This window comes from Piliocolobus tephrosceles, chromosome X (genome assembly GCF_002776525.5).
Source record: "Piliocolobus tephrosceles isolate RC106 chromosome X, ASM277652v3, whole genome shotgun sequence".
Taxonomy (NCBI): Eukaryota; Metazoa; Chordata; class Mammalia; order Primates; family Cercopithecidae; genus Piliocolobus; species Piliocolobus tephrosceles.
The window spans coordinates 16,185,547-16,202,505 of record NC_045455.1 but is presented as its reverse complement, the minus strand read 5'-3'; the positions used below and the strand labels follow the sequence as shown (position 1 = coordinate 16,202,505).

Here is a 16,959-nt window from a genome sequence, read left to right as displayed (position 1 = left end):
GATAGAAACCAATTATTATTTCTTAAAATGATCAGCTAAGGCCAGGCGTCGTGGCTTACACCTGTAATCCAAGCACTTTGGGAGGTCGAGGCAGGTGGATCACTTGAGGTCAGGAGTTTGAGGCCAGCCTTGTTAACATGGTAAAACCTCATTTCTACTAAAAATACAAAAAATTAGCTGAGTGTGGTGGCACATGCCTGTAATCTCAGCTACTTGGGAGGCTGAGGCAGGAGAATCACTTGGACTTGAGAGGTGGAGGTTGCAGTGAGCCAATATTGTGCCACTGCACTCCAGCCTGGGTGAGAAGAGCAAAACTCTGTCTCAAAAAAACAAACAAACAAAAAAAAAAAAACAAAAAAAAACACTCAGCTAAGCAGAGGCTGGTGGGTTTTTACACCTGACAGTTCCTTTCTTAACATTTCCAAAGTTTGTTTCACTGATTCAGAATGACTTTTGAAACCATTATTTAATTAATTTTTTTTTACCTGCTGTCCAGCATGTTCTGATTTCTGCCTTGGCAGGAACAAAACATTAATCTCCTCCCATAATCCTGACATGCAGGATTGGCACAGCATTTATTAATTCACCTTTCACTTAAATTGGTTTTCTTTTTAGCTGCACTGCATCCAACATCTCGGACTAACCATATCTTTTTTTTTTAGCATAATATAAGATAGGGTCAAACCTTTACTTCTTGAGCTGGGTTTAATAAATAAAACTAATAGCTGAGATTGATTACCCGTGTAGACAGCAAACTACAAAACCCAAGATGAATGTATAATTTGCAGCTCTCTATGACATGTATTAAATTTTGAGACATAAGATAAATAATTCATGTAAATAAGAAAGTGAGGACACCCAAGAATGAAGTTTGTGGTTATCCTTTAACAGCAGGTGAAATAAACAACCAATTTCGTTAACTTTTGATTTAGGCCTTTTAAATACATTTTTACTAACCACTGCCTAATTGAGACTGCTGTATAGATTAAAGAAATTCTGTTATTTGTCCTTAACTAGAGACATTTTAAATTAAATATCTAGATCCCTCAAAAAGTGATCACTACATTTACATCTTACTTACACTAAAGTCAGCCTACCACCTTGAGATTTAGAGAATTAAAGTCCCTTAGATAATTAGGGGAGGTTAAAAAACAAAACCAAAAACACAAAAACAGCAGGCATAAATGATAAGGTATTATTTTTTCTTCTTTGGTACCTGCCAAGTAGAACCCAGTGGATAAAATATGGAATAAGTGTTGAATGTTGCTTACACTTCTTATATGCCTAAATTAGTATGTCTGATATTATAATTTAACCAAACAAGTTTTTCAACTTGCAAGATGGGGATTAAAAAGTCCACTCATTCATAGGGTGGCTTCATGGTTTAATTAGATTTGAAGAAGCCAAGATAATCCTGAGATCCTCTGAGGAAGATGTATAAGAAATGATATGGCTGTTTCAATGAAGAACTGTGCCCATCTCCTCTGCCACTGGGATATTCCTAACTGGGATCAGAGAGTGCTCAGATTTTTAAGCCATCAAGAACAGGACCTTTGACCAGGTGGTGCAGATTTCTGACCCCAGGGATACAAAGAGACCTTCCAGGTCTTCCATAGTTCAGAGTACTGGTACTCAGTGCTCAGCAGTGGACACGATGCTGTGGTCAGTTAAGTCCTACCTGAATGTCTACAAGACAGCACACTAGGTTTTTCTGGAATGTTCTAAAGGCAAAGAGAGTCCCTGCTTTCCAAGATTTACAGTTTGTGATGAGAACTGTGACTAGCTAACATGATGTTTTTTAACCTTTAGAAGAATTTTTATTATTATCCCCATTTTACAGATGAGAAGACAAAGGAACAGAAACAAGAGTTTGGTGATTTGTCAGGTGCAGCCTTCACCTCATTCTCCACCCTGCTGTTTACAGAGCTGTAAAGAGACTTGCAACTGAGGATTTCTTTGGGGTTAAATGTTGTTCTTCTCATAGGATTAAAGGTTAGCTAATCTCTACCAGGTTTGAATTTTAGAAATTCTCAGTATTTGTTTAAAAGTGCTGGAATAATGTCAGTTCTGGGTATAATTTCTCCTGAGTAACCATACATACTTGGGGTAGAATCACCTGAGCTGGCTCAGTTTCTGCAGACACTGTATTGAGCTACAATAACGAAGGAGTCCCATACTATATTCTGTATCAAACCATTCTTCGAAATTTTTTGTGAAGATTGGAAATGAGGCAACGTTTTGTGTACTATTTAACCTAAACAGAGTAAAACAAAAGTTTTATATAATCTGAATAAAGGAAAAATTTAGGGGACTCAATGGGTGTCTTTGAGATCCTTCCAGCAAATTTACATCCACAGCGATCTGGGGGCTACTCTCTAGGCCTAGAGATTGAGTCACCTATTGCAGCTCCACCTGCTTCCCTCCCCCATCAATATGAAACCAGCACCTTCGATGTCAAGCCCTTTACTCAGGGCTTTTTTTTTTTTCTTTTTTTCTTTTTGTTTTTTTTTTGCCTGCAATTATTGGTGTGTTTCCAAGCAGGCGACTTCTGCAGTACCCAGTCTAGATTATATGAAGCAAAAAGAAAACTGAGGAAACTCACATCTGTGTCATTTATTGGGTCTCAAGGTCCCTGAAGGCTTTGCTTTCTTCTCTCCACCTTTTAGACTCTTCTGTTTGTTCTACATATCATGCATGTCCAGGGGTTTTAGTTGTGCTCAGTGAGAAATAGGGAAAAGTGAATCCACTCCATCTTTCCGGAAGTGGTAATCCCCTCAACTTGCCTTTTTAAGAACTGTGGTTTTATACACAGAAGCCACTTTAAGTGGCTTTAAGTTCAGCAGCATTAAGTACATTCACAATGCTGTACAACCATCACCATCATCCCTCTCCTGATCTTTTTTATCAACTCAAGCAGAATTCTTATACTCATTCAACAATTCCCCATTCCCCTTCCCCCCTAGTGCCTGGTGACTTCTACTTTCTATATTTATGAATTTGCCTGTTCTAGATATTTTATATAAGTGGAATCATACAGTATTTGTTTGTGATGAGTTTATTTCACCATAGCACAATGTCCTCAAGGTTCATCCATGTTGTAGCATGTGTCAGAATTGCCTTCCTATCTAGGGCTGATACTCAGCTGTATGGACATAGAACATTCTATTCATCCATTTAGTCTGTTGATGGACACTTGTGTTTCCTAACTTGCCTCTTTAGTGCTGAGAGCTGACGTGAGGGGGAGAGTGGAGGTTTGTGAAACTCTTTACCTTGGTTTCCCCTACTCCTTTCCCTCTGTAGTAAAGGAGGCAGAAGAGAAAGAGCCTGACTTTTAGGATGTAAGTCCTGGCATCCTGGATCAATCTTCAGCCCACTTTCCTTTAAGCAGCCTGATAGAGGCTATTGTACAGCTTATGTGGTTGGCAGACTGGTGCTTACTGACTTAAATAACTTTCCAATATGGACTTATTCACAATGTAATCTGATGCTTTTTAAATGCCAAAAAGAAAAAAAAAAGATATTGTGAGTCTGTGCACATCCCCGCACCTCCAGGCCTCATCAGTCCCTGCCAGAGCACAGCCTTACTCCAACTGCCTGGTGTTGTCACTGAGCCCCAGAGAACCAGCCATCCAAAACTGCAAGGGAAAACAAATCCAGGAAAACCCTACACACACGTCAGTGAATGCGTCTACACCAATCACATCTTGACTGAAGCTACAGTGAAGGTACCCAGTTATAGTTCAGGGTACCATACAAAAAACATGCAAAAAGACTGTGGACCCTGAGGAACTGAGAACAGTGTGGCTCACTGATAGGAACTCGGACACTGTAAAGGCAAGTGTACATCTGCATTCTGATGTGTGCTCCATGTTCCTCAAGGGTTGAGTTGATGTGGACAGAACTTCTTGTGGTGACCCCCATACTCCTACTCAAAAGTGAACCCTCCACAAATACTACCTGACCTGTTGTGATTATTCCTAGTAAAACAACCCCAGCTCCCTCGCAAAGTTTAAAATTGGCGGTTTCACTGCCATCAGGGTTTAAGGTTGGTGGTTTTAATTAAAGATACTAAGTATTTTAGGGTAGGAGATTGTTTTGTTTTGTTTTCCCAAAACATTGTGATGGACTATGTCACAATATATGATGAACTCAAAACATTGTGATGGACTCTGAGATTTTAGATACTAGCTCTGCTTTCCTCTGTTAATTCTATTCATGAAAAAAATTAGACATGGCATTCTGAAAGATATGAAGACCAGGAGAAGTCTAATCTTCATTTATACCAACATCTGGAGATTAAACTGCTGAGAAAGGGCTCTTGGCCCCATTCCAATAACTTGTAATCATTGAACAAAATATAGCAAATATAATTACATTAAAGTCAGGATTAGAAGATAGAATGGGAAATCACTAGATACAGAAAGAGAGAAGAAATTCAAACCTGGAGTGGAAATGAGGTAATGAGGTTAAGGCTATCCACAGGGCCGGAGGACCCCAATTTAAGTTCAGAGGAATGGAAGCAAGTTGGGATTTTAACACCCACATGCTTTCGATAGGTCCCATCTCAGTCAGGGAGCTGGAGGGCTGGGCTATAGCCAGAAACTTTAAGGAGCTATAAAATACATGAAGGAGAGACTAGAAGTTGGCAAAATAATAATAATAATAACAATAATCTACTAAATCTAGATTCTTCTCCTCTGGAAGAACTGGATGGCAAACTTTGGATTCAATTGGAAAAGGCCTTAGGAAAGGATCTCTTGGCATGAGAAAATTCCAAATCTTTCCTAAGCAAAACCCTTGTCTGGGTCATACATTTATCTGTTTTCTAAAAATTAGGATTAATTGAAACAAAGCAGGTGAAAAAATCAAGTTGTGATTTTTTTCTGATGCACATGAATTGGATCATCATCATCCACATTGTCAGTCCTCATTAATATCACAGTTATAATTCTCTAAATGTGATCACCGACACTCCATGCTAGACTTCTTATAAACAAATCATAGGAGTGGCTTTCTCCAAAACAACATTTATAAAACAGGTAAGTAAGGGTCAGGTAAAACTCCTGTATTACTAATCAACCTGTTGTACTTCATCAATAAAATGATTAAGAGCAACTTAACATTGTGATATGATTTGGCTATGTCCCCACCCAAATCTCATTTCGAATTACAGTTCCCATAATTCCCTCATGTTGTGGGAGGGACCCAGTGGGAGATACTTGAATCATGGGGGTGATTTCCCCATACTGTTCTTGTGGTAGTAAGTCTCATGAGACCTGATGGTTTTATAAGGCCTGTTTTCATTTTATTATTAATAGCATCCCTTTTTATTCTCAAAAATGTCCAAATTTAGCAGGTAAATTATATGGTCTAGTAGTTTCATTTTCAAGTTAATTTAAAATATAAATACAGCTATTTTAGATATTACATCAAGTTTTAAAATGTGACCGAGGTTATGATCCAGAAGCCCTGAATGCCCCTCCCTGCAGGTAGGACAATAAGCAAATCCCTGCATTCACAGGATCCCAAGTACTATCTTAAAGAGGAACTAGATGATTTCATATTACTTTTCCGTTTCTCCAGATGACAACTGGATAATTGTTGCTGCATAAAAACAACAATAAATAGTTAAGTTGAAGCAAACCACCTCTTTCTGTATGTGTTGAATAGCTGCAGGAAATACTCAAATCCTCCTGGATTGTCCACTTGTTGTGGGACTGGCACAGGGTTCTATGTCTGGGTCTGTGAGATAAGCTGATCCCAGGCCTCATGTCACATGACCTGGCTAGTGCCTGAAGCTTTTGCACTGCATCTTATTATTAAACCTGCATGAGAGTCATTATTTCCATCATTACAGAAAGGACAAACTATCTCCTCCAGGGAATCTGGCAGGACCCTCTAACTAACACTATCATAAAGCAGCTCCAGAAGTCACTGTCATCAGCTACATGCAATTAGCTTCTGAAAAATTATTCGGCCATAATTTATAATTAATACTGACAAACTGACAATAGAATGCTGTTCATTTCCAATGTACTCCTAACAGAGATATGAGAGAACATGTTCCAACAGGATAATTTTGTCTTTTTCAGGAAACTTCTGGTTGTAATAGAAAACCAGAAAACCACTGATACTAACTTAAAGGAAAATTTAGTGTAATGTTTGGGTGGAGGCGGGGATCTCAATGCCAATGGTAGAAAATGCAGTTGGATCTCCTCATGAGTAGGAAAGCTCTCCGGAACTAAGTGAGCCATCACTGCTTCTCTAAGAATCAACTTTATTCTTTGACATTTCTCTGCAGATTAGCATTTCTGCTGAGTTGTACACAGAGGCTATCAAAGGCTTTCCTAGTGTGGCTTTCCTTACTTCCTAGTTCAAACGCCCAGCCCCACCCTCTGGACTCTAGTTCTAAATTCCTAGGAGGAAACAAATCTTACTGGCTCACGAGCTAGGCACCATGTGCCAATGACCACATCAACGATCGATGACCAGAGAACTCATGTAGTACAAAAATGGGTCCCCTGGAGCCTGACAAAACTCCTAAGAAACCTACAAGTGGATAGTCATGCGCATTTTTATTGTATGTCTCTAGTACTAAGAATGCCTATTTTCTATTTTTCTCAAATACATTTGAAAATAAGTTGGGCATATGGGCACACAGAAGCATCATGTTCTGAGTAGGTAGTAATGCCATTTTAGCACACTCAACTGTGCCTCTAAAATCTTCTGTACAGAAGTAGATTAGATTGTGTAATTCATGAGAACCATGCCAAAAGCCCCCAACTAAGGCAGCCACTGTAAACTCACAATGAGGAGGCTGGCATCTTTTATTCTCTCTCCTGTCTGCTGTCATCTGGAGATTCTTGCCTCAGCCCCTACGAAGATTCTGTGCCTCCCACCATCTGCAAGCTTTCCTGTCCTGCCTACACCAGCCCTCAGCTGGAATGAAAAAGGGGGTCTTTAATATGGGGACTGAAGACATCATAAATAGTTTCCTTAGCAGCTTGTCAAAGTCCTGCCAATCAGATGTCCTTGATTTCTAAGCAACAAGAAAAGCTACTGAAATTTTAAGGGAACACAAGACAAAACTGTATCAAGGACATGTGTAAGTTTTTATATATTTTTCTAATATTTTTTAACCTTGATGACTCATATCTTTTAAAACACGTTTGCCTTGGTGATTTGTTTTATTCTTGTTGTTTTTTTTTAAACCAGTTAGAATCGCCTTATTGGCTATTTTTGATTCACATAGAAGTGGAAGTGATTCTTTTTAAGAATGATTTCACACACAATGAGATAGAGAAAATGGGAGTTTTTCTATATTTTTCCATTACTTTATCACATTCAGCAGTTGTTTGTCTTTTAGTATAAGGATTTGGTTAGAACATTAAAAATGATTGCTTAAAGGATGAGACCCAGTTGCAGTTCCTGTGAATTGAGCCTATGTTACTGTCTTTTGAAGAATAACACTGTTTAAAATGTCACATTGTTATGAGTTCATATAGTTTAGAGTTTCAGTTCAAAGTTGAAAAACACCACTGATTTCCCTTTAGTAGGGAGAATAAAATAATTTGATAATTTGAAAATTAAGCATACTTTTCATAACATTTAAGTTTTATATTTAATCCAATTCATTCAACATTTATTGACTATATACTATGGACTAAAGCATAATAAAGATTAGAAAGACGAAAAAACTTATAGATTCTCCACCCTCCTCCCCACCAGACATCCATGAGTCCATATACCAGCTGAAATGACAAAGATAAATATAATGCAAGACAAATTGCAGTACACATGAGAAGAAAGGTATAAACTTTTTGGAAAACATGGTGAGAGATTAGTTTAAGGAAAACAAGGGGAGGTGGAATTTAGGTTAAATTCTGGATTTGGGGTAGGCCAGCTCATTAGTATCCTTGGTAAAAATTTCCAAGATCACTAGTTCCTCTAAGTGTGATCTTTACTTCAGAAAGCACATAGTATTGTTAAATTGATTTTCAACCCAGAGGCAAATCAGAATCATTTAGAGGATTTTGTTCAATATACACATTCCCAACCCTCCTTCCCCTAGATTATTCACTGATGAGACTTGGGAAGGATTTGGGCATTAACAATGCTCCCCCTACCCCAACCCAAAGACATATAGAGCAAGACAAAGTGTGAATGCCACAGTGAAATCTATTTAAAGAGATGTACACCAATGTGCAACACAGTTTCTGAAAAAACTTATTTTGAATAGATAAAGGTTTCTTGAAACAATCTATTTGACCCTTAAAACTAGAAATGTATTAATATAGATCATTTTTATTTAAAGTTTTCTTATTTTTATTTAAGTTTATCTAATATGTATTTATGAAATGTACTTTAGTCTTTTCTGGAATCAAGTGGAGGAAAAAAACAAAATAGATATGTTAAAATAGAGATCATAAGACTAATGGAACAGGCTCCTTGTGGCAATAAAGTACCAAATAATAAATGAGACCTAAGGCCATGCCAGAAAAAGCTAAAGTCACATACCCCTACCCTTATAGAATAAACTATGCTCTAATTGCCACAAGTTTTTCTAATTCTCTAGCAGCTAAACAAGCACTGGCCTCAAGATAAGCAGTATTGAAACAATCGTAGCTCATTGAGCACCAGATGCTGACTAACTGACCCCTCTGTTCCACAAACCACAGCTGCAGCTTTGATTGGACAAGACTGATTTCAGTAACTTTCTCCTGATAAGAGATCACTGACCATCTTCTGGTTCTGTCTGGTTTACAAAGGCTGAGCACTGAGTGCCTTCACGTCCCTGCTTCACCTTTTCACATATAGAGCTTAATTGGAATGCATTTAAATGTGAAGTCTCCACACCAAAGTGAACAAGGGATGTACGTAACATCCATGTTTGCTTACTATTCATGCACATGCCCCCTCTTCATGGATATTTATAGCTCCTCCTACAACGTGTTAAATAAATATACTTGGCCAATCCATTCAGCATAAATTCCTATCTCATCCTCCCTAGAATAACTTTTTCTTTTGGTCTCTGCCTGAGGTTACACTTCCCAGCAAGTTAGGATGGCCACTCTGCTGGCTGCAACTCTTGGTAAGAAATAAAGCTCTCCTCTCCAAATTTATAGATTTCATGATTTTAAGTTGACAAGTAGATGGCAGATATCGAAACAGAGCTAGTTAATGTTCGCTATTTCTGTGTTTGTGAGAGCCAGCATTTAAGGAGTATTATACAAGGCATGGTTAAATGTCTTACTAAGCCTCAGTCCAGCCTCCACCCCATCAATCACATATGCAGATAGAACCCTCAGGCTTAAGAGGGTCTACAGCCCTAATGTAAAGAGCAGCACTAAGTACTTTGAAACTCTGCAACTTTAATATAAAAATCTTAAGAATCATAACCTTACAGCACCACAGTTTGTCCATCTGAGTTCCTTTCACTTTGTCAGTGTGTAGTATAGAACTGACTTAATCCATTCCAGCTTTGAAACTAATTGTTGCTTACATAATTTAATTACATTGACAGATTAATCTTTCTTATGTAATTAACATGCATTGTTGTATCTTTTCACTGGAAACATTAGTTTGCACGGAAAATGGCCAGAATCTTTATTAAAAACCTAATAAACACCAGAGACCAGTCCCCAAAAGAATGTAATCAAGACAAAGTATAAGAAAATACTTTAACTTTCCTTGACTACTTGGTACACCAAGGAAAATAAGGCTTACTATTTCTGAAATGTCTCCCTCAGCTTCTCTCATTCAAATGTAGACTCTGATCAATTTCACCATCAATGCCATTGCACAGAGATAGCGCTTTGACTACGTAAACAAGACATGTTTTTCAACTAGTACAGCCCAATGAATGTGGTTAATAATTCATTAAGTGACTAATATTTTGTAAGGCTGTGTGAGAAACATTAATTAGGATAATAGTAAAAGATGGTGTACTGTTCTGTGAAAAGCAGGAAACTGATTTTTGAGGTGATAATTCTAGAGAGCAGGATGAATAACTTCCCTCAACAAGATAAATGGATGGCTGCTGAGAAGAGTTAGATGGTCCTTCTACCATAACTCTGCTCTGTCTTCCCCAAGATGCCTTCAAACCACTGCTGAACACAATAATGTGAGAAGCAGAAGAGAAATGGAGGGAATCAGAGAAGGGATGCAGCTTCAAAGTTTAAAAAATTCTTAATCTCATAAAAATTAAAAAGTATTTGAAATGAGTTTAAGAATCTAGTAATTGTAAAGGCTGTTATTTTTCATGTTACACCATGTTGAGTGATTAACCTTACTGAAAAAAATTAGTAAGTGTATGACAAAAATAAGTGGATTTACATGGCCTCCTTATACTCGCTCTGGGCACATACTCATGCCATGACTTATCCCCCAATTTAAACGATTTTCTTCTATTTTACTTTCTTCATTTTCTTTTTCATCCAGATAAGCATAGTTCCATGCCCCAAAGTTGACAGACTGTGAAATTTAACTGTATATCTCCCACTTACATTTTAATTGGAAAAAAATTACTTTTACATCAACAGACCAAATCCTAAGTGCAGAATTTCAGACAGCAGTCAGCTGATAGAAGACATGATTTTTCAGATCTTTCCTGGCACTACTAAATTCCAGGTCTACAAACTGCCATTGACCTTGCCTGTTGCAGACTTAGTGTTTTTGAGATACAAGTTTCTTTGGAGATAAGACCAACTTTGGAGGACACTTTTATCAACCTCACCTTGATTTAGGGAAAATCCTTATTCCTTTCCTTTTATTTTCATCTTCTTTGTGTTCAAAACCCAGGGTTTTTAGAAGCAACATTATAGTCCACTCAATTGTTCATTTATTTACAAACATTTTATGAATTCCCACAATTGTTTTTAGGCAATGTGCTGAATGCTGGTAAAACAAAAATGAACAAAGCACTGTCCCTTTCCCCAGTCACTGGAGAAGACAGTGCAATCACGTGCTATTGGCGTTAAGACAGAAGTCTGTTCAGGGTTACACTTGGGGTCACAAAAAGTGAGTGGTAAATCCTACCTCCAATAATACCAAGATGTGTTCATATATCTACCATAGCTTAATTTAAAAAATTCTTATATTCGTATAGAATATATAGCATTAGAAAAATTAGTACTACAACCATGTTTGACCAGAAACCACATAATGCCTAAAAAGTTCTGATTTTTATTACAAATATTTATTATTGTTGCTCTACTATTACATTTGGCACATCTATGGGTTATTTTATTTCCAAAATGCTTTGCTAATCTGTAACTTATTATTACTTACAGCTTTTTTTGTTGAAAAGATTTTCCTACAGCAAGGTACAAAAAAGGCATTCTAGTGAAAACATTTTAAATTACACTAGTTACCAAAAAGACTATCTTTATGTATTACTGTTCTATTGAAATTTTTCTTTTCAATCAAATTCCATTCATTTCTACATAATGCATGTCAATAACAGCTACCATGGAAAAATAACCAGAAGCAAAAACTGTTTTTCTACCTGTCCTCATTTTTTGCCACTCCTCATGTTTCCTTCTATTTGTGAAAGTTTGAATCCCTCCTTCTTGATGCCCTTAAATCCATAATTACTTCTTATGACAACTCTTTTGACGCCCACATTATAAATTATTCATTATTTTGAATGACGCCTTAATTTCAAATGCACTCTTGTACTCCTACTTTGTCTTCTGTATTTTTCTCCTATATTATTTTTATACTTTTAAATAATCTTGCTTTGAGACTTCTGGCATCTTTCTCTTTCTCTGAGAGATGCCCCTAGAATGCTGTTGCTACAGGGAATTTAAAAATAAAGTGATTCTGGTATTTCCCTTATTCGCTCTTACTTCATTCCTGTTTTCTTCCTTTGCTCTTCCGGTTCCTTACATCTAGAGTGTTCTCTTCTGCCCCATCTAGCCTGTCCTTTATCCACTTCCTTCAAAACCTGATACAATATTAATTTCCTTCAGACAACTCTCCTGGACTAACCTACTCCAATTTACTGTTTCTCTCGACCTCTAGGAATGTCACTATAAACTATACATTTCATTCTCATTTACTTGGAAAGTGTTTGTTTTTGTAATTTCATTCATCTATTTAGTTATACATTTTGTAATATTATTTATATAATTACTATATGCCTTTTCTAATTCCTGATTTTTCCTTATTAGTTTTAATGATAACCATTATTTTATAACATAAACATGTAATTGGTTGCTTACTATCTGTCTCTCCTGCTAGAATACAAGCCCTTTTGGATAATTGCTTATTGTTGTATCCCCAGAGCCTAAAAAATATACACAGTAATTGCTCAATTAATATTATAGTATCTTTGAAATATCATTCGGATATTAGTGAAATGCAAGTGCTCACAAATGCTTGCTGATTTTTTTAAACCCCATTTTGGCTGGAACGGCTCACATTTTTTGTAACAGGTGGGATGTATTTTGCTGTAAGATGCAGAAAACCTTACCAACACAGACTTAAATCGAAAGACACCAGCTGTTTACTTAGCCATAAGTCCAAAGATAGGAAGTTCTAATGTTAGTTTGACTGCCCCATGTTGTCATGCAGAACCTAGGTTCTTTCCATCCTCCTCCTTGGCCATCTGAAGTTGCTGGCTTTCTACGGTATTGCATCATAATGCCATAATGCATCATAGCCCCAAGATGGTGGCCACATTCTCGTATTTCAATGTGTAAAGCAGGAAGCAAGGAGAGTGACATCAGTAAACAGGGATATTTCCTCACTCTTACAAATATCCTAGAAATCCCTCCAGCCCCAGCAGCCTTCTCCCCATTCCGATGACAAGAACTGAGTCACATGCCTACTTCTGGACTAACGGTGGGCAGAGGGAAAGCAATGCTATTAAAGTCCGATCCTGATTCATCCCAGCTTCTTTGGCAAAAATAAAGGGAAACTGCTAGGTACACAAGCAACACTGTGCCTGCACTTCTGCTTTGTTAAATGAACCACACTGAAGCTCTGTTTTCCACAGAATCCTCCGGCTCTTAAGATTCTTCAGGCTTTTTCTTTTTTCTGCCTACATTTTAATCATTACGTACTTTCTTTCAGATTTTTTTTTCTGATTAAAATGGCCTTTTGAAACATCTACTCTGTCCACCCATACATTTCTTTTATTTAGTTGTTCCCACACTCTTATTAATTTCTGCATTCTAATTCCTTTTCTTTTCAAAAACACTGAGACATATCACATTTTTAAAGGAAGAACAAAGTTTATTTTGCCCCTTCCTTTCCACTCCACATATATATTTCAGATTTGCAACTGTATTAGGAGCCTCAGAGGCAAGAAACCATCATTTGCTCTCCTTATAATTGCCAGCAGCGTTTCACAGGTGCTAAATGTACTTCACGTGCCCTTCCCCTTTATGGTTAATCAGAGGCACGCAGGCTTTAATAAGAAGCAATAGGAATCAGGGTTTTACAGTCAAAAAGTACCTCTCGCATTACAAATATCCTCTACTAATTTGGTTCTATTAAATTCTCTGCATATTTGCTTCTTGCTGGTGTCAGGAAGTCCCAGAATACAGTGGATTTCCCACTTCATACCACCTTTTCCAACATCTTTCACAGAAAGAAAGGATGGACCTGGGTTTCCATGGTAACACAAGTGCGATAATTGAAGGTATCTGGCTACAGGTGAGATAACTCCCTTTCAGATTTAGTGGAGAGAGGAGAAATGAAGATTTTGTTTCCTTTTATTCTCCTGGCAATGCACTTCGGAAACTAAAGGGATCCTGCAGTGTCAGTTACAGCGTTAAGTTTTCACTGTCTTACAGATTTACAGCTCTTGGGCATAATTCACATTTCTTTTATATCATTTTTATTTTTTATTTCCCACAAACAAATGAAGGAAGATGTAAGTTATTTCTATAATCATCTCAGAATAGAGTTTATGCTGGCATCAGAATGAACATGACTAAGGGGTTAGAAAACAGACATCCATCTCCCCCCCAAGTCCTCTAAACTCTCTACACGTCCTGACATCCTTTTTATAGCAGCTAATCTTTCACCCAACATTTCACATACAGCCACAAATCAGGTAAGTACCATCATTTAAGCCAGAATAGGTGAGAAAATATGCTCTGACCTGTCATGTTTCTTTTGCCTCTTGGTGGTTAAAAATCAACCTTCATGGTACTGAGCATGAAATCTGAGGCCTGTCAATATAAGCCCTGTAAATAAATGAGCTGTAACCCCCCAAAGGGCTGCAGTCTCTATACTCCTTATCAAAAACGTCATCATTGATGAGCGGTCAGGGGAAATAGCCTAAGAAATGTCACAAAGCCGTCCTACTCTCTATTATGCTAAGTGGAGTGGCTAAGGAGACTACTCACTATTTTTGTGACAGCTTCAGTCCAGAGCTTCTCAACATCTAGGGACCTAGGAGTCATGAAAACAGTTACTTAAGGCGACCTTCTGGACCCACAATCCCAATGCAAACTTCTCAAAAACACAAATCACTGAATCTTTATTCCTTGCAAAGTAAATGGACTTAGAGCTTCTCTGTAATGCAAGTACTAGATGGGTTGTCACGATCTAGAGAGAAAGCTTTATGCTTCCTGGCTCTATTTAACAAATCTAAGAACTTCTTATCACCAAGATGCACAATTAGAATCTTAAAAGAGACAGTCTGTCTTTCCTTGGAAAAGAAGTATAGCTGCTACTAACCTAAAGAAACCATGAATAAGCATACCAGTTTTACACAAAATATGAGACTTCTGGAAAGCTAGGTGAACATCATACTTACCTACATCCTCTTGAAACATCCCTGCCAAAGTAGCTCAGATATGAAGCATCCATGTAAGTTCTCTCAATTTTAATTCACTATTTCACATTACTAGTCTAGGATGAAATAGTAGACCCTCTTCGGTTCCAATTCCCTTAAAACAGTCCCGATTCTTAGTCCTTTTTATTAATATAATACCTTCACTGCTGATTCTGGTGGCTCAGATAGTACCATTCATATTTTAATGATATGTAATCAAGAAATGCTGAGTTATATTTTACTACATACACATTTTTAAATTCAGAGGACATTTGTCCTTGATAATTTTAAATGAAAACTTGGTGTGTGTTGATTATAGCAAGGTAATGCAAATATAAGTTATCCATTCTAATATAACGAAGCCATAGGGAAATAGGAAACTACTAAATTTGAGTAGTCTTTGTAGTAGTTTGACTATAGACAGAAAAGATGGTGAAAGAATACCTGGCTTTTAACTCAGACCAAAATCCCCTCTGCATGATGACCTTGTGGGAAAGAGGAAAGGGGGAGAGGTATGCCAGGCTTTAACAACAGAACTACAGAAATGTATTATTCACAGGAAATGTGCGACAGTAACGAACGGATGAGACTAGTTTGAGAAGGACATAGTTTAAAGAAAGTAAACCAAGTAACCAGTAACTGCAAAAAAAATTGCAGGAATGTTTGAGGATGTAACGTCTCCTAAATTTGACGTTATGGGTGGGAGAGGGTGTGTAACTAAGATGTAATGCTAGCGACAGAACGCTAAGTTTTAAAACTTAATAGTGAAAGAAAAAATAATGTTCTGGGAGGAACGCCTGGAAGACCCATGCAACTGCTGCACGATATCTCCTTAAGGACAGGAACATTTCTCACCCTGAAGACAAAAGTCCCTGTGTCCTCGATTCAGCCCACATCCCTCAGCACCATTTCCATGCCCATCATTTAGGCAGAATGCCACGGAGACGACGTTAAAAGTGGAATTCATTCTGGCTTGCAACCCATCTTGTTCTTTTGCCAGAACAGGGCACAGCAACTGGCTCCTCAATCTCTGCCCCTCCCAAAACCCAGCAGCCGGGCCCTGTCTCCATCCCGCCCGCCTCTGTGGCAAGGGGCTCGCGAGCTCTGGTTGGCTTGGTCGAAGCTTCCCGTCACTCGCCAACTCACCTACAATTGGTTGGCAAAGCGTGCGCGAACCGTCCCGCCTGGCAAGGCACTGGGAGGTGTGCTTGCGGATCCAGCGACAGATTTTTCCCCGATTGGTTGAAGGAGGAAAGTCACGTGGTATGGGAGGGCTCTCTTATTGGTCGTGAATGGTACCATGGGGTGCAGAGACATGACGTGGTTGGCTAGAATGAATCCCAGCTTCCCACTAGATGCCCCTAACCGGCTGTTGCTATGAGGTGTCCCTGGGCCTTCCGGCTGCCGGTTGGGGTTCCGCTCTCCAGGTTTTCAATTCACCAGTGGCTGACAGGGCGTGGGAAGAGCTCCACTGCAGTTCGGCACTGAAAGGGGCGGATCCAGAAGAAATGTGGGCGGGACCCTGGAGACATCAGCGGGCTTGGACCCAACTTCCGTGGTGTGTGGCGGACTCTGGCTCGCCCCTCTGGCGCGCTGCCGGAAGGGGCTGTCACCCTCCTATCAATGTCCTAACACTCGAAAGCTTCGTTTTGTTGCGTTTACACAACTTCAGGCAGAAGCCTGTAGGTGCCCGTCCCCTTAAAGCTACACATGCTAATACAAGATAAAACCAAAGCTCTAGAAGTGCTGACAGACTGGGTGGCATCGGGCAAAGGCCCTCGCGGCCCCTCTTGGGCCTTGGGCATCTCTCCCCTTCACTCCTCGCCTCAGGGTAAAGCTTGGAGGTAGCTCTGGCCCCTCTACCATCGCATCTCCGCCGAATTCTGAACGTGGGAGTCTCGGGTTGACTCTGCTCCCAGCTCGGGCGGGAACTGCGCATGCTCGGTACGTAAGGCCTGGGTTTGACTGGGCGCGCAGGGTTCGGCGCTGTTGGGCAGTCGCGGTGCTTGTTTATTTCCGCGCCGGCAGAAGCTTCGGAGCCGCGCAGAGCCTCTCGGGAGCGCCCGCGGCCGGTCGCCTAGGCGACGGGGACGGGGGCGAGGCTGCGCCGCGGGCTCCGCCCCGGCCGCCGGGCCCCGCCCCTGGCCGCGCTGCGGCTGGGGCTCGGG

The 16,959-nt window shown here is 39.2% G+C and overlaps 1 long non-coding RNA gene across 2 annotated transcripts in view; it reads right to left on the bottom strand.

The window, feature by feature from the left end:
• The window catches only part of LOC111546577, a 128,966-nt gene extending 112,014 nt beyond the window's left edge, over nt 1–16,952 (bottom strand). For both annotated transcript variants that reach the window (XR_002732829.2, XR_002732830.2), the window contains exons 1-2: nt 15,938–16,952; nt 14,361–14,406 (exon numbers count right to left, since the gene is read on the bottom strand). This is a non-coding gene — a long non-coding RNA (uncharacterized LOC111546577). The remainder of the gene's footprint in view (nt 1–14,360; nt 14,407–15,937) is intronic.
• Nucleotides 16,953–16,959: the final 7 nt, after the last annotated feature.